Source organism: Cheilinus undulatus, linkage group 24 (genome assembly GCF_018320785.1).
Source record: "Cheilinus undulatus linkage group 24, ASM1832078v1, whole genome shotgun sequence".
In the NCBI taxonomy this organism is placed as follows: Eukaryota; Metazoa; Chordata; class Actinopteri; order Labriformes; family Labridae; genus Cheilinus; species Cheilinus undulatus.
In genome coordinates, this window is record NC_054888.1 from 6672584 (window position 1) to 6697657 (window position 25074).

At 38.5% G+C, this 25074-nt stretch overlaps 1 protein-coding gene across 6 annotated transcripts in view; it reads left to right on the forward strand.

The window, feature by feature from the left end:
- b3galt1a (UDP-Gal:betaGlcNAc beta 1,3-galactosyltransferase, polypeptide 1a) overlaps positions 1-25074 on the forward strand; it is a 240692-nt gene that overhangs the window by 182998 nt on the left and 32620 nt on the right. For all 6 annotated transcript variants that reach the window (XM_041781535.1, XM_041781538.1, XM_041781537.1 and 3 more), the window contains one exon: positions 6732-6846. The gene's annotated coding sequence lies outside the window, so the exon portion shown is untranslated. The remainder of the gene's footprint in view (positions 1-6731; positions 6847-25074) is intronic.

The following is a 25074-nucleotide window of genomic DNA, read 5'->3' on the forward strand; positions in this document are numbered from 1 at the left end:
TTAACTGCCCAGCCCTAGTTAGCATCAAGCTAACAAACTAGCTTCATCCAATCTGTGAAAAAATATTATAATTGGAGTCATGTTTGAATTACGTTAGGTGCACTCTCCTACTTTAAATGAGAAAATAAACACGCATGCTGATGACACCTTCATGTTTGTAATTACTCAAGTATGTCAGCGTCAGAGGCAGCATTCTCAATATTATTATTATAGGTCATTTGTGTTTATTGTGTAGTAATGAGGAAGAGGAGTGTCGTCAGACTCCCTAAGGGTTTGTTTTTATCAGCTCTGAGTTCACAGGACAGTGCTTTTTTTATGTTGTTTATGTTTGATTCAGAGGCTTAAATTTGTTGTTTTACATCTAGTTTTGGATTTCAGACTGTATTTTTCTGCTGCTTGGTTTGCTTGAAAAGTCTGCCCTGTCTTTGAGGACTGATGTAACTGAATGTGCTCCTGTAATCCAAACTCCCCTTGTTCCAAAGGTCTCTTAGTCACAGCTTTAGTCGACTGCTCAGAAATGACAGACTTAATGGGCTAATTGACTAATCAGAAGTATTCACCAAGGCGGTGTAATTGCTTCTCTTAACACAGAGCTATTCTGCTGTCCAACTTAATTATAATCTTTATAGTGAAATACTGTAGTATATGGTGTTTATAGTGACTATAATTAAAGCCAGCTCTGCTTGTAAAAGCAGCTCCTTAGTGCAAACAAAGACTGACCTTTGCTTAGGAGGCAGAGTCGTGCCTGCATGATAATCAGAAAACTAGATAATGTTTAAATCATGATGCTTTCTCATCTCTGTTACGTCTTCAACCTTTCGTCGCAAAAGGAGAACTGGGGTACATCCTCTTTGAAGCAAAGAACAATGAAATCTACATATTCAAAACAAAGGCATGAAATTCATCAAAAATTTACAACTGGGCGGCCAAGTACACAAACAAAAACAGAGGGTTTTTTGCAAGAGAATAAATTCTGAGCACACGGTGTTGAAATTAAACCCTCTGCCCTGGTGATAGATTATAAAAAACACGTCCTAAACTTTAAGTCGACTTGTCCTTTTTAATCACATTATTGTTGTCTTCACGGTTATTTGGAATTCAAAGGTTTCCCTACCAAAGTGTAATCCTAAATCCCTGAAACATGTTCAGCTTCTTCCTTTTTTCCAGAGCTATTGGACTGTTATTGGATTACTCGTTCTGGGTGATACTGCCGCCGCTGCTCTCACCATCCGTTTGAGAAGAATGAGCCGTGTGATTCTGCTCTTCGGTTTACTCTGTAATACACGGGGATAACACGATTCTCAAAAGCTGGAAGTTTCTGAATAATTAAAAAAAACTGCTGTATCTTGTAATGTCTCTCCTCTCCCTTTCTTCTTCTCCCTCTCTGTCATAGTGTTACATAATAAAACATAACCTCTTTCCCCTGCCAGAGGGAAGATGTATAACTCCAAGGAGTGCTCGCAGATGCATTACCTGATCCAGCTGATGTACGGCCTATAAAGTCTTCTGAAACAACAAAGGGAGGGAGTGAGAAACAAATGTGGCGGCGTTAAACAGATAGCAGGTCCCTGACTCCCTGCTGTAAAAGCTGACAGTCAACACATACACGGTCCACCTCCCGTCATGAATCATAAGAGGCGAGATAAAGCCCTCCCTGCCGCCTCCAGCAGACAAACATTTCACTTCTACAGCTTCATAATTCACATATCGCAGCGTTGGCTGATATTAAATGACAAACGTTAAGTACGTGACTGTAAAGGTCAGCAGTTGTTTCCATCCTGACATCAGACTCTTCTTCATACAGAGCAGACTTGTGCATGAATCTGCTACCACTGTTAACAGGAGTAATACATCCAGGCGGCGGCCATCTTGGAGGGGTGCACCCTCAGCTCACTATGAATGCGAGTCATTGATGGTAGTCTGCCCACTGAATTAGCTGGCCCCTGACGAACCCAGCAAATGCATCCCCCCTCCTCAATTCTGTGCACTTTTTACACAATTTACCTCTTTTTACCCATTTTCAGCACCACTTTTTCTGCTGTTTTTGCCACTTCTGACCCATTTTTGGGCACACCATTTTACCTCTGTAGAGCAGTTTCTCAACTTTAACCAATTTTTGCCTTTTTAAAGTTTTGTTGAAAGTGTTTGTTTGGACAACTTTTAAACCTCTTTTATCCACTTTTTTCACCCCATTTTTCCATTTATGTTTGCCATGTTTAATCACTTCTGTGTACTTTTATCCCAATTTGCCTCTTTTTATCCATTTTTGCAACATTTAACCCCTTTGAAGCCCACTTTTTCTGCCTTTTTTGCCACTTTTTACCAATTTTTTTGCCAGTCTTAGCCAATTTTTTTCCTTGTTAGTCCTTTTTGCCTTTTTGGGCCCATTTTTGCCTCTTTCAACCTATTTTTTTCTATTTTTACCCATTTTTTTCCCACTCTTAACGTACTTCTTGTTGCCTCTGTTAACTAATTTTTCTTCTGTTAACCTATTTTTGCCCATTTTGCCAATTTTAAGCCATTTGTAGCTTTTTGAACCACTTCCATCTCTCCATCTGCCCATTGTGTCTTTGTTTACCCATTTTTTGCCGCTTTCTGCCTTCCGTTGCTTCTATTAAGCCATCTTTGCCATTTTTTTCTGACAATTTTTGCAGATTTGAACATCGTGTCTCTCTCTGTTATGCTCATTTTTAACACTTGTTAACCCTTTTTGACAACTCTTTCTGCCGTTTTTTTTTTTTTTTTAAAGCCATTTGTGCACCTAAACACCTATTTTTTGGAACTGAAAAGTGTGTCAAACTCGAATCAGGTCTGTTGTTGTTAAGTTTTTTTTTTATCTGGGCCACTTTTAACCCCTTCTAACCACTTTATTTCCCACCATTTTTTTAACTTTTCTTTGCACATTAAATGGTTTTGTGCACTTTCTACTCAATTTGCCTCTTTTTTGCCACATTTCCCTTTTTTTTTTTGGCTACCTCACTTTGATTTCTATAAAATAAACATTCACATTTGCATTATAAAGGCCTTTCTATTCAGCAACTTCTAATGTGCTTTAAAAGCTGAGCTGAAATGGCATCTGTGGAGTTTGAAATGCATTCAGTGTGGCTTTGTGGTGGCTGGAATGAAACTCTTGAAACTGTGAGATAATTATCTCTGTAATTAAGAAACTGGACCAATTTTTTAAAATAAAATGTTTCTTGTTATTTCAAAATTATTATCTTGTTAATTCAGGGGGAAACAGAGCAAATTTTATTCAAATGAATGTAAAATGGCCTGATTATTTATTCACATATCAGCAAATTCTAGTATTTAAAACGTGGATAGACCAAACATTAGGAGCCATGGCTATCCACCTCTAAGGTGGAGGTCATGTAAACCTGTCCAAGAAGCCAGGAACGGCACCTGTGTGTATTTATCTATGTTTCACTGTCCAAGCTGATAAAGGATGGATGGAGCAGCCGTATCAGTCCGGGAGTGAAGCCAGAATATTTGGAGTTCCTACTGGGGAAAAAGGCTTTTCAGAACAACTGCTACATCTTCATGCTAATCCATGTAAAGTTACAGTCAGCCATAGCAGATTGAGTCAATAATGGTTCACACAAAGGTCAGCTACAACCAGGGCCTTCTTCTCTTTAGGCTTTAGGCTTAGGTTGGAGTTACCTCTTCTTATTCTGCACTAGTATCAGGATGGCATACAATCCCAGGTAGTAGTACCCCTCCAAAATCCCAAGTCTTACAACCCGTGACTTAAATGTTTAAAGAAGTAAAAGGTGTCTTTGGGCTTCTCCACGTCTCTTCGAAGTCTTCTCGCATACTGTTGGCATCAATAGTTAATAAGACAATTCACACAGATCACTCAAAAGAACATATTTTCACCCCTCAGCTTATAACTGTCTTTGAAGCAGTTTCTCTTTCAATAGTCATATTTAATTAGAACAAGAAAAACAACTAAAAGGGTGAAATGTCGCCTTTATGAATGCTGTTTTAAGTAGGCATCCAACATAGACAGTTGGGGGTATTAAAGATCAGGTTCATGATGAAGTTCATTCAACAAGGAGTCCTGATCTACAGTTGTTCTGAGAACCTTTTTAGATCATATTTGTGCTCTCTGGTGGTAAAATATTAAATATAAAGGCAATTTTGAAACTAACTTTATGAGGGAGAGGTGGGTCATGATGTTAAACATTTAATGGTGTTAAAGCAAGTTTTATCTCATCTTTATTAAAACTTTCAGAAATTTTACCAGTGCCTGCTTGTACTCTGTACTACCACCAGATGGTGGCTGTAGCATACCGAAAGCTGTTTGCTAAATGCCATCAAGTAACAAAAGCAGAACGCATTAATGCCAAGTTACACTACAACAGTATGAAGATGCTCATCCCAACTTCATGAATAAGCCCTGTAATAAAGATGGTTACTAAAATGGAGAGCTTTCTGAGGAAAAAAATGGCTGTTATAGCAGGCTAATTCCACCAATAGCAGTTTACATTATGTATATGTATATATGTGTTAGCTTTATGTTAACAGACAAGTATCAGTCCGTCCATGTGAAACTGGTTCAATGGCTACAGTAGAGTTTTATCTGTTTAGTTCCAGGGATTTTCAAATGATAAATTACTCAAAATGCCAACTTTTGAGGAGAGAATACACATGTATGCTGATGATACTGTGATGTTTGGATTTAATTAGATGTTCTCATAATTTGTTTAGAGGCTTAATACAGGACATTCTTGAATTATAAAGCAAAAATCAGGTATACCTATGTCAATATATTGTGGCAAAAGCAGGAAGAAGGCAGAGTGGACAAATGCCCTGTGGGTTTGTTGTTATCAGCTGTAAATTTACAGTAACGGAACAGTCGATTTGTTTTGCTTCTTCTGTTATTCATGTTTGATTTGGCAGACTTAAACTTGTTTTTTGTTTGTTTTTTTTTTACTCCTCTCCCTTTGAACCCCTCCCTAAATTATAGCTAATGACTTTCAATCAGTAAATGACTTACAATTGCCTAATTTATATACATACATGTACTGGTTGAATCTTTGATATTTATATTTATTTAGATGTCCTATTCATTCTTAATGGGCTTAATAAAGGGCAGTCTGGATCTTTTACAGCAAAAATCAAGTATATATATGTGGAAATATTGTGGTGAAAGAAGGAAGGGAGTAGGCCAATGCTCACTGAGTGTGTTGTTGTCAGCTCTGAGTTTACAGTTATGGGACAGTGCTTTCTTCTTGCTTCTTCTGTTTGTTTGTTTCAGCGGGCCTAAACCTTTTTTTTTATTATTTTTTTAACTTTATCCCTCTTCCTAAATTATTATTATGCCAACATCTGTGGTTGTATGGCCATTATCATTATCCATTGTGGGCCCCTTGGGCACGGTTCCTAGTGCCTTGAACATCTGTCTATTTCTATATGTGTGGCTAAATGATGTTAACTTTGTAACACCACCCACCACTTTGAACCATTTCTTAAATGATGTCTGATGTGTTTCAAAAAATACATTACTTGAAATAATTACTTTAGATAAGAAAATATACATGTATGCTGATGACACTTTAATGCAGGGATTCAAACTCGATCACTGCAGGGGCCAGATTCTGGATTCAGGACTAGGTCGAGGTCAAAACATGAAACTGAAATCGAAAAATAAAGTTTTTTAATGGCGAATGCATTTGAAGGAAAGTCAATATCATGAGTTTAAAAGGTGAAAATATGAAATGAAATTTGTAATCATGAAATTAAAAGTCAAAATATGATTCAAAATTTTAAATTGTGAGTCTGAAAGGTCAAACTATGAGATTATGAAGTCAGAGTTTGGAGTTGAAAATATGAGGTAAATACAAAAAAATTGGTTAAAAAGGTCAAAATATCACTTAAAATTTTGAATTATGAATCTTAAACCTCAAAATATTATATGAGAGGTCAAAATGATGAGTTGAAATGCTCAAAGTATGAAATTAAAAGTCAGAATCCTAAGTTGGAGTCTTAATTGTGATTGAAATTGTGAAATAAAAACACAATTCATTTCTTTTCCCACATACCTGACTTCTTGTCAAACTATTTTTACTCCTTTTTCAGATTTGTGACTTAACAAGGATATTTTAAATCATCGGGGATAAGTTCACATTTTTATACTTGAGGAAATCTGCAGACCTCAGGCTGATGGGCCAGTTAGAACAGAAATATGAGATCATCTTGCAGGCTGAATTACTGTTCCATGGGCTGGATTTGGCCCCCGGGCCTTGAGTTTGACACCTGTGCTTTAATGTTTATATTTAAGCAAATGCTCCATTCATTCTCTAAAGGCATAATATAGTAAATTCATAATATTTATACAGCAAAATCAGTATACATATGCATGTAGTGGAAGAAAAGCAAATGTAGGCAATTGCCCTCTGGGTTTGTTGTTATCAGCTTTGATTTAACAGTAGTGGGACAGTGCTTCTTTCTTGCTTCTTCTGTTGTTTATGTTTGATTCAGCAGGCTTAAACTTGTTTTGTTTTCCCTTTGGACCCCCCTACTATTTCTCTTGCTGTTATGGTTCATTTTAAATTAGCCCTACCAACCCAAGCCCGCTCAAGGGTGCCGTCTTAAAAGGAATATAAATGGAGTGTCATAGCAGGATCATAACCAGGGCTCTTTGGATGCATATTGTCACTTTAAAATGATGTAATCTTGCTTTTAGATTTTTTTTAATCAGCATTTCTCTGCTGTTCTCTGTCTTACAGACACTTTCTGATCAAACAGGAAGGGAAAGACGGGAGGAAGCAGCTGAGAGATGAAGGAGGTGTGTCCTAAGAGAGCATTTGTTTTCACCTGAAGATCCAACCTGGACATCTCAAAGTAAGCCTTTCCATACAAAATTATATTTTCTCTCCAATGTCAAATATGTAAGCAGTTGTTTCGTTTTCACTCTCACTCCAGCTAACATTCAGAAAAGAAATAAAACAGCCATCACATTATGCTCTTCAAACATCCGTCAAACTCGAATACCGAACGCCAATTCTCTTTATGATTCCCACTGTGAGATCTATTAATTCCTCACTTTAATTAAATGAAATTACAAATGAGCACTGCAGCAAATAGCATAGAGCCTAATTAAACTGATAGAAAGATGATCTGTAAACCCTTAACTGTGACTACGGCTGGTAATTAGCAGTGTAATGGAAGCTACAATGCAGGCCTGGTTATTGAATGGTAACAAATGAAGCCTCCAGTACTAAGTGCTCGTCACTATTGTCTTTATTGTCAGAGTACAGCGCTTAGAATTAAGAGACTCATTAGACAGTAGATGACTGGATCTTACATCTTTTATAACTGTGAGAGAATATGTGATGTGTGTATGTATATAGACTGAATCTGAATGAGCAGAGGCCTGGTTTTATCCTCTTTTTAACACCATGTGTAATCACGTAGAAATGTCTCTTTGAAGACGGGAATCCGTCAAGCCTACACCATGTTTATATTAAACTTTAAGCTTTATCTTCTTGTGGTTTAAAGAGCCGGTTTTACATGTCTGGGATAGAAAACAAGTTTCTGCTACACTCTAAAGTCTAATCTGTGTCTCAGCTCGTGGAATATTTAGGGAAAGAGTTTAAAACTTAAAAAACAAAAATGTTAATGTGTTAAACCATCTTTTAAAACCCACTTTGGCTAGAGTTCTACTCAGGTCAAGCTATAGCAGACGCTAGCTTAAAGGTAAAGCTACACTTTAAGATGAAGACATGTCAAAGTTATGACTTTATTTTTCAACATTTGGTTTTGACTAAGGTTAAAAACATAGTTTTGTTGTCACACTATCTCTCCTAATTGTAACACAATTATACTCTCAAATGAAGCAACTTTGACAGAAATCAGCATAAATCAACATTCAATTATGAGTGCTAAGTAACAGCAAGTCTCCAGTTGATACTGATTGCACTTCAGGGCGAACTGAAATCAGCTGCCTTCTTAAAAGTAGGAACAAGTTTTACCAAAGCTACAAGAGGGTGATGAATGGGCCCTCAAGTGTTGGTGTACATAGGGTTGTGTAATTGCTCCTTGTGTCAAAATAGCAGACTGCCAATGACGTCAGCATCTGCGAGAAAATGAGTCATTGGCTATGATTGGAGTTTTATTTTAGATATTGGCACCAGCTTCTCAATGGTAGTTTGACTCAGAATTCTATAAATGATAAAGTATACATGTATGCTGATGACATTTTGATGTTTGAATGTAATGGCAAAAAATTTAATGGCGAGTTTTAGATTAATTTGTTATGTTGTCAGACCATCTCTTGTGTACCTAATTGCACCACCAGATTACCCAGTTCAACACAATTACTATGTCTACATAAATGTTCACCACCTTGGATGTTTTATTGGTTTATAAATCGGCCATAGTCCTAATTCAACAGAAGTCCAGCCAGTTGGTGCTAGTAGTCTCACAATTATTGAAATAGGGTATATCTGCGTGCATGTGTCTCAAGTGACTGCAGTTTAAAGACACCTGTGTCTGGTTAATCAGTATTCCTGGCTACCATTACACCATTAAGACAAAAGAACACCCCAAACAACTCAGAGAAAAGATTATTGAAAAGTATAAGCCAGGGGATGGATATAAAAACATTTTTTAGGCACTGCTTTATGGGACAGTGGCAAAGAGAAAGCCACTGTTGAAGAAAACTTGGACTAAATCTGGACTGTGGCAACTGAAGAAATACTGTCCCATTACTAAATCTGGACTATCTGTACATCACCACAAACACACCATCCCCACTTGGTGGCCAAATCAAACGTGACTTAAGAAAGTCACTTAAAACTTTTAAGTGAACGATCAACTGAAAGATCTGTTTATGTATTTATTACCCATGCCAATGAAATCGGCAGGGGGTTAAGTAAAGGGTTCCATATCTTTGTGTGTTTGTTTGTTTGTTTGTATGTGTACAAGATAACTCAAGAATGGAAAGTTGGATCTTCACCAAACTTTCAGGGAATATTGGGACAGTGACAGGGAAGAATCAATTAGATTTTGGTGATGATCCATGCACCTGTTCAGTTTTTCTGGGACTTCGAATTTTGAACACCATAGTAATCTATGGGAGCGTGAGGGGGGGGGGGCAAAGCTTTTGTTAGGTACATGTAGCAGTGGCTCCAAGGAAAATTTGTTGGAAAACACTGGTTTAGGGTCGCGTCCAGGCAGGTTATAGGGTTGCCACAAGCCACTGGTCGTGCTGTATCCCTAAAACCAGCGGTCTCTGGGTGTAATACCAGGGATAAAAGTTTGCAGACAAAAGAGACGCCGTGGAGCTTGACTCTGGTGCCCCCCTCCTTCTCCAGCCCTGGGTTGTGGCTCATTTGGCCCTGCAATGATTCCTTAAATATGTAGATTAAAATCCATAACTAGGACAGTGTAACTTCTTATGTGTGGCAAAGTTTGATCTGATTTTAGCATGTAAAAACCACTAAATTAACCATACATTTCATTTCTTTGACTCTCTTTGGCACAGCCCCACTTGCATGATTTAGAAAAGGCTGTTTTATTTTAAGTGGTGAGCTAATAGGAATGGGGCAGATTGTGCAAAAGCACAAATCCATTCTCTTTGTAACAGTGAGGCCTTGAAAGAGAGAGAAAAATAAGCAAAACATCATCAGATAAAGTGCGTCACGGAGGCTCAGAGTATAAAAAAATAGCTGCTTTATTGTTTTTGCTTTTAGAAAACCAAAGAGTTCTGACTGGAACATCTTTCAGAGCTCTGTCTGTCAAGGACAGGGGTGGAAAAATGGATTTCCAGCGAAGGAAGGGGGTCAGTAAAATAGCTGTTTATGTTGAGGGGAGGGAGGTGATGCCCATACCTCCTGACCTCAGCAAACAGACGCTTAAAAGATGAAAACTCTTTGAATGGAGCCTCAACTGACATCTTTTACCAAGTACGCTCTAAAATCGTCTTTTTAACAGTGTCAAGTGAGTGCAGAGTTTGTTGTCAGGGTAACTGTTTTACCTCCTCTGGCTTTATTTAAATGGAGGCAGATTTTCAATGCAGCAAGCAGAGAGAGGTAAGCCTTTGTCCTCTCTTTTTGTGGACTGAACTTCTGCCTTCATCTTCACTTGTTTTATCTAAACAACACAAAGAGAGGGGCGCGCTAACCTGACAGCTAAGGATGCTGGGAAACACAGAGCTTTGAAGTGGTCATAGACTGGTGGAGTAACCCACTGAATGTTTTTTGCCTGAACTAAGGTGCTTATGTTTGCATTTTTTTTTGATCTAACCACAAAAAAAACCAAATCAATAGAGCACATATTTCTTTCAGTAATGAGTTTCTACCAAACACCAGCAGAAGACATCGTACTGTTTCTAAAATCAGCCAAAGAGGGGAGGTGGATGGCCTAGTGGTTATACTGATACATATGTAGAGTTTGTGTTTAACGAGATAGAATAAAGAATATCTTGGTTGCACTTTATTTTAGTGGGCCCTTTTTACCTTGTAATTTTATAGTTATTAGTGGTCACAAACTAGTAATTTCTCAAGAATGAGGTGGTCATAAACTCACATTTTACCAAGAAATAACTGTAATATTGAGGAAGAATTTACCTAGTAATATGCCTCATTATATTGTGGTAATTCTCTGGTAATTCAGTGGCATTTTACTAAGTAATTTCTAAAATCTGGCCATATATACTAATAAATTAGTGAGTTTTAGACTGAACCAACAGACCTATGTAAGCTGACATCTTTTTCTTTATTCATTCTTTAAACTTTAACCCCTTAAAGCCTGTTGTATCATATTTGATACATACTTTTATGATACCTTTATCTAATCAATATGATCAGAAATTACTAAAAAAAAAAAAAAAAATTCTGAATACCATCTGCAAAATGATTTGGAAAAAATGCCCTCAAGTGGATGATCAGTTGCCAAAAACACCTAATGTATCAAACAAGATACAAAAATAATATATGTTAAATTTTATGGAAATTTGGATTTTTTGGGATTTCAGTAGAAAGTGAAATAAACATTTAAGTTTCAAAAAAATAGAATTTTCTGGTTATAATTTGTGTTTTCAGGCTTTAATGGGTTAAAGTGTGTTTTAAGAAAAAAGTTGTTGTTTTTTCATCCTCAAACCTAAAATTGTGTTAAAAGGACAGAATTTTTAGTTATTTAAAACATATTTAAATACCGGTATTAGCTTCAATGAATCTATACATATTGGCATATCAGATATCGACAAAAATCCAATATTGTACATCACTAGTTAGAGTCAGGGTTAGGGGGTTAGGCTTAGGAGGATAGGACTAGAGGGTTAGGGCTAGGGGCTTTGGGCTTGAGTCAGGGCTAGGGGGTTAGGGTTAGGGGGGTTGGGTTAAGAGGTTAGGACTAGAGTCAGAGCTAGGGGGTTAGGGGTTAGAATCGGGGTTAGTGGGTTAGGCTTAGGGGGTTAAGGTTGGGGGTTAGGTTAAGGGTATAGATAGATAGATAGATAGATAGATGGACGGACGGACGGACGGACGGACAGACGGACGGATGTCAGCATTGGTACTCTTGACTGCCTGTGGATAAAAACTGTTTCTGAGTCTAGTTGTGTTTGTTTGAAGTTTCTTGTATCTCTTTTCAGAAGGAAGGAGGGAAAACTGTTCGTGGACTGGGTGGGACCCTTTAAAAGCCCACTGGGGCTTGTCTGTGGAGCCGGCCAGCACATATTTCACTGAGGGGGGGCAGTGTAGTCCCTGTCACTCTTTCTGACATCCTCACCACCCACTGCTTGTCCTCTACAGTACAGCTAGAGAACCACACAGTGCAGCAGTCCACCACTAGACTTTCAATGGTGGCCGGATAAAAGTAGATCTGTTGGTGGTGAGGAAGGTGGGCCTGCTTCATCCTCCTGGGGAGGTAGAGGCTCTTTTGAGCCTTTCCCGCCTGATATGAGATGTTTTAAGTCCAGGTGAGGTTTGCATGCATGTTGTTTTTGCTGTTTATTTCATACAGAAATGTGGTCCAGTACTGTTTAAACTGCTGCCATACTTGGCTAAGCCCAAGCTAATCGCCACACTATAGCAGCACTAAAATAAAACAACCTAACAGAGCTCTGTATGTCAATCCAAGACACCGCTGTAAGCCTGCTAAATCTTTAATTTCTAGATGTCAGCATGCAAGTGCTATTAATAATCCCTCCATAGACATCGTTTCTGTGCACCGATTTCCTTTCAGCTTCTCAGTTTTGTGGTTAAAGTGTCAACAATGGCAATGCTTCAAAATAAATAAGTCATGACTGGAGGAACCTCATCACTAAAGCCTGTAAAAGTTAGCCACAGTTCCAAGAGGCTACGACTCCAAATTAAAGTTGGAGATTGCTTGGCCACAGATAAAAAAGTTTATTTCCTTCTAGCAGACTTATTAGTGAGTCTGGTCTGACTTCTGCTTGACCAGAGTCGTCTGGGTCGGGATGGCCACTGCTGCAGGGACAATCTTCATCTGAAAGAGAATCAGCGTTTCTGCAGAAAGCTGGCCAGTGTGAGGAATGAGTCCAAAAGATTCATAACAGATAAAGGAAGTAGAGAAATGAGTTGTGGATTATCTCGTCGGGAGATTTCTGGTCAGATGAGCCCATGAAAGTGCAGGCCGCTGTCCCCTATTAATCCAAACGATGCTACATTAGAGAGAAATGGACTAATCAGAGATTCTCTGAGAAGTCTCTTTGGTTTCATCTGTCATGGAGCCCCTCCGGTGAGGTGAAGCCACATCAACTAGGTTCCTTTTTTTAGGACTGGACCCTGGTGGCTTCTACAAGGAGCTGAATAATCCAGCTTTGATGGAGGCCGGTTTGTAGTTGGTCAAGGACAGGCGGGAAGATGAGAGGAAGGTGTCAAGGGGGAGAAAGTTAGAAGAAGCAGGCCTGCTGTGGAGTAATTAGAAGAAAGATGGAGTTTAGAGCATCATTATAAAAGTAATGAAGGATCTGGCGGGGAAGTTTTTTTAATTTGTTGTGTGATTTGAATTTAAGCCGTGATGATAATTTCTAATTGGGAGCAATTTGTCTTTTTATAGCTTAATTGTTCTGCATCTGCGTTATTACCTCATCAGTCTCTGTCTAAATAGGTGATTTCAAAGTGAATTTCAGCAGGAAAGAAAAGAACAAATTGTATCACATTGCTGTCCTCTTCACACAGACTCCGGCAGCTATTTTTGACAGTAGCGAGCGTCATCTCAGCAGCCAGCTCAAATCGATCCGTCCCAGAGGAGAGTCATCCGGTCCAGCGGCTAATCACACAGATGGATCTCCCGTCTGACAGCCGTCATAAGCAGTGAAGCTGCCACTGGATCACTTACTGTCATCTCTGACACACTGTTATCCAATGACAAACACACACATTTTTGGCAGAGGGGAGAGCAGTGCAAAAGACACCGGGAGAGCGCACTAGGCTGTTTTTCTCTTCAAGGATTAATATATTTTTGAGATTTATTTTGACAAAGAGGGTTCAGAATCAGCTCGGCATCATCCAGAAGGTTATTTCCTCCATCAGTATCAATCGACAGCTTGACCAATGCGTCTTGAAACATAGTGGTTAGAAAAGGCTGTCTCTTCATGGTGTGTTAATTTTTTTATGAAGAACTTCAGTCTTCAGCTTATGGTTATTTCTTATTAAACACGCTGACAGCTTTATATGTTTATTAAAATATAACATCATTACCACAAATGTGTTTTATTCAGATTGTATGGGGGTAGAGTTAGCCATGTAGTTATCATTTTAGAACCTATGCTGACATAAAGGTATATTTATAAATTCGCCTGCTGTTGCTTTTCCTTTGGTTTGATATGTAGTCCCAATAAAAAGTAATCACCCTTGGATGTTTTACCCTTTTATTGATTTTATAAATCAATGCTGGTCGATATAGTTTGGCTTTTTTGGAGATCGCCTGAGTGCAGTTGATGTGTTTCAGGTGTCTTGAATTTCCAGTCACTGGTTAATCAGTATCCATGGCTACCATTGCACCATGAACACAAAAGAACAACCCAAGCAACTCAGAGAAAAGGTTATTTAGAAGTATAAGGCATTGAACATCCCCCAGGTTTTTTATGTATATTTATTTTTTGTCAAAAAAGCCAAATTATATTGACCATGATTGATTTATAAAATCAATAAAAGGGTAAAAACATCAAAGAGCAAATACTTTTTAAGGCACCGTAAACAGCTAGCTCAGTGGTGGTCAGGACTATCAGACTGCTTATTTCCTACCAGTATATAGAACATTTGAGACTAAAGACAACTTGTGGAGCTACTTTCTGAATGAGTTTTTGGACATAGATAACATGCATCACTTCTCATTCATTAATATGCCATATCTCAGTAACTGTGAGTGCTGTCTCCCCCGGATGGATCAACATCCAGTTGGAATCAAGGATGGGCAGGTTGGATTTTGACCACCCAAAGTCAAAAATCACTACAACTATTCATTTATAATAGGGGTGTCAAACTCAAGGCCCGGGGGCCAAATCTGGCCCGTGGTACAGTATTATCCGGCCCACAGGATCATAGCATATTTCCATTAAAACTGGCCCTCCGGTATGAGGTGTGCAGATTTTCACCAGTATAAAAATATAATCTTGACCTTGACGATTTAAAATATCCTTGTTAGAGTAATCAAAATCTGAAAAAGTCAAGAATGAAAATCAAGAGATTAAAAAAAAACAGGAATATTTGAGAAGAAAAAATGTGCTTGAATTTCATGTTTCTGAAAATTATCACTCAAACTTGTGATTTTGACTTTTAATTCCATACTTTAAGCTTTTCATATCATGATTTTAACTTTTTATATCATATTTTGACCTTTCAGAGTCACAGTTTTAAATGTTTAGTCATATTTTGACCATTTCAACCCCTTACTTTGGCTTTGTTATCCCATATTTTTACATTTTAGTCACCCAGTTTAAAATTTTGGGTCATATTTTGACTATTAAACTCATGATTTTGAATTTTATCTGATGTTTTGACTTTCCAAACTCATGAATTTTACTTAAAAACACCATTTTTACATTTTAATGTTGTGTTTTGCTCTTTTATCTCACTTCTGAAAAAGGTTTTCTTGAGCTTTAAACTTATTGTTTTGACTTGAATTTCAAAATGGCTTAATATCAGTGCTTTTTTCTTATTTTATTACTGGTGAACATTTACAGGGTTAGATGTTGACACCTGTTCAGCCCTCAGGTTAGACCTAAATCCCGAAATCTGGCCCCTGCTGTGATTGAGTTTGACACCCCTGATTTAGAATATCTTTTTTCTCATTACAGTTTTACCTCACTGCTTTATGGAGTAAAGCTTTGCTTACTCTTAGGCATCCTGTAAAGCTCTGTCTTTCTGACCGTTCATACAATAGTTTCTTGTCAGTGTAACGCCCCAGGATTTCTAAGAATATGGTACAAACATCAAACAGGAATCCATATTAAGCTCAATAGAACTTGGCGTCCTGAGACCAGCCTCTCCATGAGACCATGTCTTTTTCTTTTCTTGTAAATGTTGGGTCTCATTTTCTAAAATAGAAACCAGAGCTTTTTTCGGAGTAGGGCTATCCATTTTGACTCCAGGCTGAGCTGATTAGATTTTGGCCATTAAAAGTCAATTTAAAGCTAACAGGGATTTCTGAAATGAAATACTTTTCTTCATTTTATTATTAAAGAAAAAACTGTACTTTAAATAGAGTTCTCCACATCTCTATGCTCTGGAAACCCTTTTCCAAACCACTCTTCTCATCCAGTTCTTGTTAATACAAAAGCTCAGTGACACTTTAAGGGAATATGCTCCAATTTGGCACAAACATCCAAGGTCGCCCTTAATGGGGGATAACTGAGAGCTTTCTGGGAACCAGCCAAACTGGGGGTCCATGGAGATCAGAAAGTCATGCTCCATTGTAAAGTTAAGCTTGATAACGGTATTTCTTCTTTAACCTGAATAATAACCACTCTTATCAAAGCAACAAAACATGAATTTCATGTTTGTGTGCTGTAGTACAGATATAACCTTTTTTAAAAATGTAAACCTCTTTTATTGAAACAAAATAACATTTTTAGCCTCACTGCTAGGCCATGATCTTCACGTCAGGATGCTAGAACATAAATCAGAAAAAACTGAGACTACTTTAATGCAAAATATTTTGATAATCATGAAAAGAGGCAAAAACTGCCTAAAGAAGCAAAAAATTATTTAAAAAAAAAGTTTAAACATGGGCAAAAAATGATAATATAAGTCAAAATTAACTTAAATAGCTGTAAAAGCAGCAGAAAATTGGACATAAATGCCAAAAGAAGTGGAAAAACAGTGGCATCAAAAGGCAAAAATGGGCTTAATGTGGAAAAAACAGTCAAAATGGGTTAGAAATGGCAAAAATGGGCAGGAAACATGAGGGGAAAGAAGTGAAAAAGTTGCCTGAATAAATAATTCCAACATCAGAAGCCAGTCATAGGTTGACACACTTTTCAGGTCCAAAATGAGGTCACTTAGCCATGACGCTAGCACCAGTTCTACTAATCGAATCCCCACAACTGCGAGGGCCCATTCACTGGGTTTTCAGGGGCCAATCCACATCTGTGGGCTGCCCTGCAAACGGCTGATATTTCCATCCAACACAACATCTCATCAACTCTTGAAAGGAATATCAGTGATTTTGGCCTATAAATCCAATAGGACTCAAATATAAATGCAGTCATACTTGGTGTCCAAAGGCTGGGGGTTCTGCGAGCTAGTGTCCTTTCCAAATTTTAAAATTGTCAGTCTCATTTTGTTAGATGGAAATCAGAACATTTGGGTGCGAATTTAGCTAAAGTAGGCCCACTTCTACAGTGACTACAGTTCTTGGCTACTGGCCGCGGGACTGAATTGTGATCCCTTGGATGTTTGGTGCATATGTTCCCCTGTATTCTCTACCCCATATTTCCTGTCTCTCTTTAACTGTCCTCTCAAATTAAAGGCAAAAGCACCCAAAATGTAATGGGTGTACAATGTAATCAGTACATCAAATTTGGTGCTAAAAATTCCTTCAGAGCCAAAGATGAAGTGAGTAGATATTGGCCATTGATGGTTTAATTTTAAGGCAACTGTCATGCACAAAGCCCAAGTTTTTCTTTAACTGAGGCTTCATAGACTGTAGCTATGTAACATTTGTACTAAAATGTCAAGTAAGATTAAAAAGTGTTACCATATAAAAGCCACACAATGTCTTTTCTGGCCATTATCCTCATCAGAATCTTCTCTGCTCTATCTCATTAATTCTTTGAAGGAAGATCTTTAAATTTGGCACAAATGTCCAACAAGACAGGATTATTTACTTCCAAAAATTTGGTGACAATGAGCTGTTGCCTTCCAAACTTGTACTTGTCTTCTCTCATTTTCACATAAGGGAGTTTTTAAAACGACATTGGTTTTATTTTTATGTTTCCATCCAAGAGAACTGCACCATCCAGGACTGATTTGTGGGCAGTTTCTCTGTGCTTTAATGTTTGTAAATGTTTGATCTGCTGTCCCAAGAAAATTGGAAAAGATCATTTTAACCAGTGCTGTGTAAAGCGATGGAATAATGCCATCTTTATAGGGTGATGTATTCTCCACACAAACATACCATCAGTTCCACCAACACTCTCTCTGTTGTGAATACATAATTTGTGACTTATCTGGTTGTCGACGACCAGTGACACGATAGTAATTGCTCTATCTGTTTAGTATAATGTCCCAATTATCCAGAACATTGTAGAGAGTTGACGGGAGAGTTCAATAAATAACACTTGGCTTTATTCAGGCTCCTTCCCCATCCAGTAAATATTCCCGCAGCCCCTTAACACGCCTCTGAGACTTCTCAAAAGCCTTCTTTTAAACCTCTTCACTTCATGTCTCCTTAATACTAATTAGAGAAACACTTTAAAGAGGTGTTAAGCCATCTAATGGCTGTTTTATTTACAAGGTCTGAAACTTGAAGCCTCAGCACTTGGCACAATAACCGTCGAGTCACTGCTATTGATAAAGAACACTTACAACCTCTGCAGATGCATTATGGTCATTCTGTGCAATGGGATGGTAAACATTGTACTAAAGAGGGCTTGTGTTACACTATTACTCCATGCTATACCTCTAATCTTTTATCTCTCATTCCTGCCCTTCAGTTTTTTGCTTTTTTCACTTCTTTTCTGCAACAATAGCTCGTCATTTAGAGTGGGCCTTGAGGTGAAAGTGTTCAAAAAGCGCTCATTAACGTTGAGCTGGAAAGCAGGCGTTGAGCTGGAGGTCCAGTCAGGAAGTATCCACAACGGTTAACCTTGTCCAATTCTCTACGGAAGATTTTAAATATTCATTTCCCTACTGCTGGAGGTGATGCATATCATTACCTCACAATGCTTCTCTTCTGTATGGTGTGGGATGTAGTTTCTGTTCATTTCATGATGAAATTCACTACTTTTGTGCTGTGAAAGCATCAGGGCTGATTTCTTTCCTTCTTTTTGGCATCTCTGTCACACTTTAGAGTTTCAACCAAATTTTAATAGTAGTCAGAGATATCCTGAGTAAATATAAGATGTAGTTTTTAAATGATCTAAGGGAAAAAAAGACATCTGAACCTTCCTGGTCCTATGTGGAAAAGTAACTACCCCCTTGTTGAATCATGAATTAAGTGTGATTAAACACATTTTGTAAAGCTGAGCTCAATTTGACTTGGCCTGATTACTGCTAGACCCGTTGCATCAAGAAATCCTTTCAATGGTGAAGAGAAGCAGGCTAAGAGATTTGAAAAAGCAGTACATCATGGCACCATCTCAATAAACCCAAGAACACATGAGAAACTAAGTCAATGACATCTATCAGTTCAGAGAGGGTTACAAAGCCATTTCCAAGGCTTTGGGACTCCATTGAACCACGGTGAGAGCCATTATCCACAAATGAAGAAAACTTTTAACAGTGGTGAACCTTCCCAGGAGTTGCCAGCCTACCAAAATGACTCCAAAAGCACATCGACAACACATCCAGGAAGTCACTAAAGAACCCAGAAAAACATCTACAGCGTACATGGGAGAGTTCTGAGACCAAAACCACCGCTGACCAAAAAGAACTCAAAGGCCCGTCTCATATTTGCCACATTGGGCCTTAGACTGTTACACTACCAACATGTTTGACTGTTTGTATTTTCCCAAAGTCTTGGGGATCATCAGGATTTGTTTTTTTTGGCAAATGTGAGACATGCCTTTGTGTTCTTTTAGGTCTGCAGTGCCAGTGCCATGGAACTTCCCCATTGATGTCCAGTCTCGTTCTTATTGTTGAATTATGAACACTGACCTTAACTGAGTCACGTTAGGTCTGTAGGTCTTTAGATGTTCTCTGGGTTCTTTTGTGACCTCCTGGATAAGTTGTCAAGGCGCTCTTGGAGTCATTTTGGTTGCTATTACTAAGCCATAACGAGGAGTTACATCAGTCTGTGGCTCCCAGTTTTTCTTCATACTGGGAGGAACCGTCCCAGTGGTGCTTAAGTGAACACATTAATGTTACTATTTCTTTACTAGAATGCACTGTCTGTGATTCTGAATATTTAACGTGGACTGTCAGAATCTGGTGGGGAGTGACTCTTTGCCCCAAGTGAAAGAGTTCAAGTATCTTAGGGTCTTGTTCACGAGTATTGGTAGAATGGACCGTGAGATCGACAGTTGGGTTGGTGGTCGAGCTATATCCCAACTCTCACCTATGGTCATGAACTCTGGGTAATGACCGAAAGAATGAGATCGCAGGTTCAAGCGGTCAAAATGAGATTCCTCAGGAGGGTTTCTGTGCTCAGACGTAGAAAATAGGGGGAGGAGGGGCGTGCCGATGGTCGAGTGGTTTAAGGCATGCACCATGTACGCGGGCAGCCCGGTTCCGAATCCAGCCTGTGGCCCTTTGCCACATGTCTCACCCCCACTCCCATCCCTGTTTCCGAGTCTTTCCACTGTACTCCTCTATCCAATAAAGGCACGAAAAGGCCCAAAAATAAATAAAAAAAAAATATATATATATATATAAAAAAAATATATGAACCCGAATGACCCGAATGAGGCCTTCCAGTGTGGCTGAATTAAAACAACTCTGCAAAGAAGAGTGGACCAAAATTCCTCCACAGCAAAGTGAAAGACTCAAGGGTGGTACGAGCACTCATTAGCTTTAGGTTAGCTTTAGGTCATTATTCTCATAGGGCCAGGTAAGTTTGGACGGCTTTTTCCTTAATAAATGAAATCATTATTTGAAAACTGCATATATTTACTTACTCACAGCACTAATATTTCAAAGCATGCACTGACAACAAACACCTTCCCTCATGTTTCACTCATTTTTCATATTTCCCTCTCCTTTCACACTAAATTCTCTCCCTCTGATCTATTAGCGTTTCCTCAGGGCTGCTCCAACACCAACCAAACCAAGTCTAAGGTTAATAAAACTCCTCTGAATCATTTTTCCAGCTTATACTGATGTGTTTGCCAGGGGTTTGGAGTACTAAAAACTGCACTCGGCTGTGTTTATGTGCTGATAAGGTGTATGTGTGTTGTTTTTTTTAAGCCAAATTGCGTCTGACAGGCTGACAGAACAATGAATACTAGAGTGTGTATTTCTGTCAGGGGTTTAGGTTGAAGCCAAACTCTGCTAAAAGTAACCCCACTTTACTCACACACACTCAAAGCGGAGAGGAAAAATTGACCCATAGACACGCTTCCTCCCGCGTCTCACCCCCGCCAAGCTGAAGCTTAGCCGCTCTGACAGGTGGAATCATTTATTTACCGAGGGCATACTGAGCAGTGCGGCCTCTGACCGGACCTCATGCTGGCTGCAGATAGCGGCTTCACCTCCCGATGGCCCCCCGGCAGCTGTGGGCAGTTAGACCGCGGGTTATCACGCCATCAGAACACACACATACGCTCTCACACACGCACATCAGAGCGGCTAAAGTGCCTGCTGTGATTTCTGCAGGAGGGCGGATGTCACGCATGAGTGTGGGGAGAGGAGAGCACCCATTAATATTTATCTCCCTCCTCTGACATTCACTGGCGGCCATTTTTCACTGATGTTATTATTAATTTACTTAAAGAATGTTACCTCTCCAATGTAATTATTTCTCCTCACCTTGGAAACAAAATATGAATCCCAAAAAAGTTAGGACGTCATGTAAATATGAATAAATAACACAATGCAATAGTTTGCCAGTCATTTATTCTATATTCAATTTAAAGACAAAGATATTTAATGTTAAACTGCTTAACTTTTTTGGATATATACATATATTCTGAATTTGTTGTGCACATGTCCCAGAAAAGTTGGGACAGACTGGGAAAGTAATGGAAACACCTGGAACGTTCCTAAGGTGAGCAAAGTAACAGGATATAGTGGCAGGATTTGGTGTAAAAGGAGCACTTCTGAAGGTTTGAGGTTCCTCATTCTGTGAAAGACTGCGTAAGCAATTAATTCAACGGTTTATTGATGACATTACTCAACATATGATTGCTAAGAATTTTACCATCTACAGTCCATCAGAGGTATCCAGAGAATCTGGAGGGAAGGCAGAAAACTATGATGGTAATGCCCAGGACCTTTAATCTCTCTTTTTTTTTTAGATGTATTTTTGGGCCTTTTCATGCCTTTATTTGATAGAGTAAGGACAGTGGATAGACTCAGAAACAGGGAAGAGAGTGGGGAGACACATGCGATAAAGGGCCACAGGCCAGATTTGAACCCGGGCCGCCCGCGTATATGGGTAGCACCTTAAACCACTCGACCATCTGCGCTCCCTATGACCTTTAATCTATAAAGGCACCTCTGCATTAAAAACAAGCATCATTTTATGATTCATATACAAGGTGGGATCAGAATATGTCATAAAACCATTCTACAAATGTGCAAATGTAAGCTAAGACTCTACCATGCTCAGCTAAAGCCATATTTTAACAACCAGAGGCACCACCCACTTCTCATCTGAGATGGATTGACCTAAAGTAGTAAAGTCTGCTGTGGTCTAGTGGTGGGTGTCGATATCCTCACCAGTCAAATTTCTGCAACAACATTGACTTTTGTAACACTGTCATCAACGGTCTAAACACATGTGATGTGCAAGAAGCCAACACATTACTGGGGTTGTCACGAGGGACCCCCTTTCACCAGTGTTTGGTTCAAATAGTACAATAACTCCAGACAGCTGAACAGTGATCTCCAACATCACAGAGCCACCCCCTTCATTCTTTATCTTCCCTACCCTACCGCATGGCCAAAGCAGCCCAGACAGCATTGCTTCAGCGCCTAGTGACGGTGCTGATACTGCCTATTCTCTGCTCGCATGTTCTATTCACCTTTCAAAACCTGGGATCCCAGCTCTCTGCACTGTCATGTCTATTACACTTTTTCTTCCTAAGTAGCTAGCTAGGCTCTGTGCCAGGACACTAAAGAAAATCTTTCTCCCTCATTTTAAGAGTAAAATGGTTCTAAACTGGTTTAGACCAAAGGACTCCTTCTCCTTGGGAATCAGGATCCCCATGGCTCTACACCAGGGCTTTGGCATAGCTTGTTTCTCCTGTATTAACCTTTATAATGACAATTTAATTAAGATACATATTACTATCTTAAACAACTATTCAAAGGTGTGTTTAACCCTTAAGAGTTCATTTAGTATCCAAATGCATTTGTCCCAATGGAGAAGAAATGCCCACTTCCCAAAACCTGCTGTAAAAATAATACATATTAATATTTCTGTTCTACTTAAAACAAGTCAGTGTTTTGCAACTACTTCAGCCTGAAATACACATATCAAAACTTAATTGTATTTTGGGAGTTTTTAACCCTTTAAAGCAGGGGTGTCAAACTCAAGGCCAGGGGGCCAAATCCAGCCCGCTGTACAGTTACACCCAACCCACCAGATCCTATCAGATTTTTTTTACAACTGGCCCACTGGTTTGAGGTCTGCAGATTTCCTCCAGTTTAAAAATGTAAACCTAACCATGATGATTTAAAATATCCTTGTTAAGTCATTAGAAAAATTAGATAAAAAGTCAGGAATATGATAAAATACATTCATGTTTTCATATCATATTCTCAATTTTGCATCTCACAGTTATGACGTAAACGTATGGTTCTGGCTTTTATTTCATATGTTTACCTTTTTAATTCACAATTTTGACTACCTTAATTTTTGACCTTTTAGATCCCCAATTTTAAATTTTTAAGTAATATTATGACCTGTTAAACTCATGATTATGAATTTTTTCTCATACTTTGACTTTTTTAGTTCCTAACTTTGACTTTTATCTCATAGTTTGACCTTTTGGATCCTCAATTTAAAATTGTAAGTCATATTTTGACCTTTGAAACTCAAAATTAAAATGTTTTTTTTACACTGATTTTGAATTTATCTAATATTTTGACTGTCAAGAATCATCATTTCAACTTTCTATCTCATATATTTACCTTTTAAAAACATTATTGTGACTGACTTTAAAGCCATGTTTTGAACCTTTTGAGCTAATAAGTTTGAATTTCTGTCTCAGATTTACAGCCTTTAAACTTATCATTTAGTCCTTTTTCAATCTCAGAATCATTTATCGTCAGTCTATGATCGGTTTCCCCCATAATTCATTGCCGGTTGAAAATGAGGTTGACAGATTATGGTTAAATATTGACTCTGCTCGGCCCTCAAGTTGGACCCAAATTCAGAATTTGGCCCTTGCTGTGATTTAGTACTTTAAAGGCTAATATGTTTACACCAGTAGTTCTCAAACTGGGGTTTGGGGACCCTTGGGGTCCATTCAGACACTGTCTTTTGCAGGGATGTCTGCTTATTTCGTCAAAACAATTCCAAGCCACATTCTGAAAAAGTTAGAACAGTTTCACAGTAAAACAGCGAGTAATAGACTAGCCTGGGGTGCAACCCAGACCCACTGAAAATTCATGGCCATAATGAAGCACAACTTCAGAAATACATCAAGGAAGAGTGGGAAAGAATTCTGCTTTCAGTAATTCAACAATTAGGGCCTTCAGTTCTCAGAGTGTTGTTGGAGGAAAAGGTGATATAACATGACCATATCCCAACTTTTTTGGAACATGTTGCAGCATCAACTTAAATGTTGAGGGGGTATAAGAGTTGAACAATGCTTGTCTTGTATTGTGCTGTATTCAAGTGAAAGTTAAAACAGATATTGTAAAACACTGTGTTCTGTTTCTATTCATTTTACAGTGTCCCAGCTTTTTTAGAATAAGGGTTTGTATTTGATAATACCAGGATGTACAGCCATTGAATTGACTGATTAACTCAGTGCTGTAGATTTCACATGTAAAAGGAAGATGAATTAGATGTGAGCAGCAGCAGCAGAAGAATTTCATTTTTAATTTAAAAGTGAAAGAGAAGCCCGACTTTCTAATGAAATCTAATTACCCGCCTTTCAGCTACGATCCATGCCTGCCAAACGCTTCAAGACATTCAGATTCACACGCTCACATTTAACACGGCTGTCAGAAATATTAAAAGGCCCTGATTTAGGAAATGTGAGGGATAGGAGACACACATGCAGCCGTGCTATCACTCCCAACCAGAGAGACAAACAACCCAGACGGTAAATAACAAAGACGGATGGATGGATGTTAGGCTGATTGGTCCGACAGTGAACAGGAAGTGGATAGGTTAACCTGAACAAACAGTGTCCAGTGAGAATTTAAATTAGCTGTTTAAACAGAGTTAGGATTGTTTACTTGGGTGCTAACGAAGCTTTCTGACTGCTAGAGTGTTTTCTACCTTCAAAAGCCCCAAACAGCTTTACAACAGTAGTGATAAAGGTTGGTTGTATTGTTTTAAGAGAGTAAATGTTGCAGTGGTTATCAGCTATTTAGCAATAAAAGTTAATGTGATAATGCTAAAGAATGACATACATCCATCACCATCTTTGCTCTCTCTCCTGTTTGTTTAAAACCAAAGTATGTGGGTTCATAGTTTATGGTGTCTTTGCTCAGTACAGAAATATCTCCTTCAAATTAAAAATAAATAAATAACAGTGGTTATGTTAGACTTTTTTGATGTACACACCAGATGTGCAGTAATACAGAAAAAAAACTTGTTTTTAAT